Here is a 4,641-nt window from a genome sequence, read left to right on the forward strand (position 1 = left end):
TAAAAATAAATCTAAAATTTGCAGATAGCATCAAGGCTGGCAGAATGGCAGACACAGATAAAAGCAAGCAGCTCCCCAGACTTAGCTAAATTCCTGGCTGAGCGGGGCTGCTCAATTAAATCGTGTTTTCACAGAGGCAGATGAGTGTTGGCAGATGAGTGTGAAGGCACCAGCTCTGACAGGGATCTGCAGAAGGTGAGCATGTGGCCGTCATTCCCGTGCCAGCAAACGGGGGTAGGATTTTGGAGGCTGGAGACCAGGGTAGAGAAGGTAATTTCGACTTTTATATAAGGCATTGATGAGGCTGGTAGAAAGATGCTCTTCTTTTGATGTTCTCTGCTTAGTGAGTCCCAAGAAATATTGATGCTGTGGGATTACAGACATCTCCCTGAGCATCATAACGGGTGGTACTGGTGGGCAGGCAATGGCCATGTGTTGTAAACACACAGACCTGAACGCTGGCTCAGCTGTGGCCTTGCAGCCTCACGGCCACCCCTCTGCTTTGGGGTATGCATCACCCTTTGCCAGGCATCACAGGGTGACTTAAATCCCCAAATGCTTGCCAGATGCTGATAGAAGGGGGTTTGGTGATGGGCTATATGATGGTGCATGCTCTGGGACAAGGTAGAGGGTTATAGAGGTTAGAGGGTTATGGGACCACGGTGGGGTGCTTCCATTGGTCTTGGACAAACCAGGACACGTTCCTCCAGGCACCACACTCAACCTCAGGCTGCCATGGGCACTGGTCCTGGCTTCGGGTTTGACACAGTCCCCACTGTAGGACCCAAATCTGGTGTGCCAGGAGCTCATGGGGCAAAGATAGAAGTCAAATGTACACAAAGTTTATAGCTGCATTTGAGTTTTCTTCCCAAGGGAGTATGCAGCAGGGTAGGACCCAAGTAGACATCAGTACGGGGTCAAAGAGGACAAACAGAAGTTTGGAGTGATCCAGCATGATGATATAGATGCAGAAGCCTCTAGAAATATCCCTCAGTGTTTGATGAAGCTTCATGGTGAGTTGAAATGTCAGTTCCTGCCCCTGAAGTGCTCTCCCACCTCACCTGCCTAACACAATGCCGAATAAGTCGAGTGAGCTTAAAATCAGGACACATGATGAGATCTTACAGGTACCTAAGGCAAGAACCATGCCCTGGGGACAATAAAGGAATGGCTTTGTTTGCACAACACTAAGACAACCTTTTTTTTTCCTGATTGGAGGAATGATAAGACACTGACCCAGACCCATGGGAACCAACTCAACCCAGCTCTTGGTTGCTTCATTTGGAGGGAGGTCAAGGTCCTCTCCACTGGAGTCAGAGCTTCCATCTCAGATTGGCTGCATCCATTGTGGCAGTTAGAGAAGTAACCTTGGAGGCTTTTGGACAGTCTATTTTTTTCTTGGCTCTCTTGTATTTAGATCATTTCAATTTTACCCAAGAGAAAGAGCATCCCTGGCTGAAGCTGCATCCAGGGCACCCAGTTCCCCTGGAATTTTGAAGGTGTGTTTTAAACCTGCTTCTGCTCCAGGGGAGGTTATAAGTGTCCTGTGAGGGAGTTTGTGCCATGAGGCACAACTTGCTTAGCTTTGGATTTAGAGCTGGATCTCCACTCTGCCTGATCAGCACATGGGTGGAAAGAAACTGTTCCTTACTGTCATGGATGCAGGTCATCAGCACAGGCAGATGCCAGATGGAATTCTGGAAAGGACATGGTGCAGGTGCCTCTGAAAGAGAAATTTTAGTAGAAATGTCATGTTTTACAGGAACTGGCCATGAAGGTATTGGAGGCAAGGTAACCTCCCTTATGGACAGATGTGCAGGAGGAACAGGGTCTGGCCACCACCCCTGGCAAGCAGGTTGCTTAATAAAACAAGTGTGTGAGGTCTTTTGCAGGCTATCAAAATCATTAAATAAAGGGAGCTGAGGCCAGAGGACAGGAAGGTGGAAATGCTCGCACTGGGGCACTGGGACTGGGCTGGCTTCAGGGGCAAAGCTCTGCAAGAAGGCTTTTCCCAGTAATCTGGGCAGAACTAATGATACGGCTAAAGAGGGAGATGAAATGTTATATGAATCCTGAGATCAGAAGGAAGATAAGCAGATGTAAACATCCCAAATTCCTACAATAGGGGGATTTTTTTCCAAAAGTGATGAAGAGAAAAGAAGACTCTCACCAGCATCACTGAAGCTGATTGGGGGTGAGGCAGCAGCCCTAAGCCTCCTGAGATAGGGGGATTTATTTAGAAGACAACCACAGGCAAATATATATATTTTTTTTTCCCCTTGCTTTTTGATGAGGAATATTGCTGGAATCAGCTCAAGGGAGGGAGGCTTTGATCACGCTTTCATGGAGCAAGAAAAGCTGCTTTGAATTCTGGCACAACCCAAATCCCAGGAGGGGCTGTGTGCGTGATGTTCATCCTGGGGAGGAGGCCCCTCTTCTGGTGGTGGGACTGTTCAGAGACAACGACCATCCCCTCTTCACATCCCCCACATAAAATGGACACCAGAGCACTGATACCCTCACAGCACTGCTGAAGAGCTGAGGAATTAAAGGTACTACCCAAATCTGAGCTGCCACTTGCAGAGGAACCCAGAGCTCTAGGGACTTCCTGAGAACAAACCATACAAGCCATCTTAGTACCTACCTTAAGAGAAAACTATCCAGATGTCCAAGTTATGGAGAAACCCAAAAACTGCAAATACCATCTGGTGTTGTAAGGACCAAGGTTTCCTCTAGTTGTGCTTCTGGAGCTGCAATGGTAAACCCACTGCCCAGATGAGGTCCTCAGGGTGGGGTGGGAAGGAGATATAAAGGGGGAGCAGATTCATGGCAGGAGCTGTTAAACCTGTTTCTGTGAAGCGTGCCAAGAGCAGCAGTAGTATCAGCAAATGTCTAAGAAGCATCTTCTGTGTTGAGGTGGGTCCTAAGCATGCTTCAGGCAGGAAAATTGCCATTAGGATTTTTAAATAGTGATATTAGATCTGCTAGAGAACAGAAAAGACCCATACCCAATGCCATAGGAGTGTGATGAAAACTATATGTGGATTTGGCTGTTTTTGTCCTTCAGAAACAAGAGTCTTTGTCCAGTTGGTGTTAATTGGGGTAGTATGCAAAAATCCCCAAAACATGCATTTTTTTTCAGCTAAGAAACAGTGTTTCTCTGAAGGAAATTGCTTCTGAGGGAGTGACACTAATTTTCAGTTACTTTCTTTCATTCCCTGCTTCTCTTTTTAAGCAAAATGTTGGAGAAACAAAACTTTACAAGACTTTGAAAGCACATTTAGTTGAATGTGAGCATTTTTCTCTTCTTTGGCCACTGAAAAACCAAGAGAAGAGAGAAAACTCCAACTTCTCCCGTGTGGTTATTGGCTTCCCAGCTCACGCCACCTGATAAAACCAAACCTTTTCCAGGGGTAGGTTTCTCTATGAAGTCATGAATAACTAACACCAAAGCTTTGCCTTTTTAAAATGAGAAGGTCCCCACCACTTGCCCATGTTTTTGAACTGAACGAAGATCAAATGAGACAGAAAATCATAAAGTCTGTGAGAGAAAAGAAAATCTTCATATGAAAGTAGTTGTAAAGAGATTTTTTTTCCTTTTTCTTCCCGAAAATACAGTAATTGAAAAATGAGAAATCTTCATTTTGTAGCAGCTTTAGTGTTATTATTTCCCCAAGCCATTTTGGAAGATTTTTCTCAGACTAGTGATGAAGACAAACCAAGTTAATTTTTTCCCAGGACTTGTACATGGTGACAGAGAGCTGCAGGTTCCCTGATAGGCATCTGAGATAACTGCCATGGCATCCTTTCTTTTCAGTAAAACCCTGCCCTGGCACCTCAGCTTTCATCATTAAAACACATCTCTCTCCCCCAGCACGATGAAGCCCTGGGAAGGGTGGCCATGGCTGGCCAGCACAAGCCCCTCTGCCAGAACATCTCCCTGCACAGCTCTCTCCGTTCCTCCTGGCGTTGGAGCCAACTGGGTGAGACCCCAAACCTCTTCCTCACCTTCCCACGACACCCTTTTGTGTAGCTGATCTTGGCTGGCACCTTGAAGGGGTGAGAAGGAAGCAGGGATGTGCCAGGGAGACCAAGGAGCGAAGCCCTGTGGATGTTTTGGGCTCATCCCCCAGGGACTCTACCCTCTGTCTCCAAATTCAGCCCTTCCACACTTAACCTGCTGATTTCCAAACCCTGCTTGGCCTGGCCCTTCTGCCAGGGCCCTGCTGTGTCCCCAGGCTGCCCACCCCCATGGCTTGCTGCCTTTGTTCTTGTTTCATCTTCCCTTTATCCTCTCCAGCTCCTGTTTGCAGCCAGCCAGCACTTCCAGCCTGGCAATTAACAGTTGCAATTAAGAGTTGCAGAGGTAGGTGTTTCCCCTCCGAGGGGACCTGATGTTTTCCATGCTGAGCATGAGAGACATTCCAACTGAGGGAGCTAATTTGTGCTGCTTAGTAAGTGCAGCTGAATCTTGACCTTGCTGTAATCTGGCCACCTAAGTCTAAAAAGTTGCAAAGTATTAAATCAGGGGTTTGGTTTTTTTTTTACCTACTTACTGACAATCCCAAATTCCAATTAAAAAATGAAAGGACACAAATTTTAAGCGGCTGTTGCACAGTCTGTGTTCTTCAGAACTGCTGC

The sequence above is a fragment of the Merops nubicus genome, unplaced genomic scaffold (assembly GCF_000691845.1).
Source record: "Merops nubicus isolate BGI_N331 unplaced genomic scaffold, ASM69184v1 scaffold2268, whole genome shotgun sequence".
Classification (NCBI taxonomy): domain Eukaryota; kingdom Metazoa; phylum Chordata; class Aves; order Coraciiformes; family Meropidae; genus Merops; species Merops nubicus.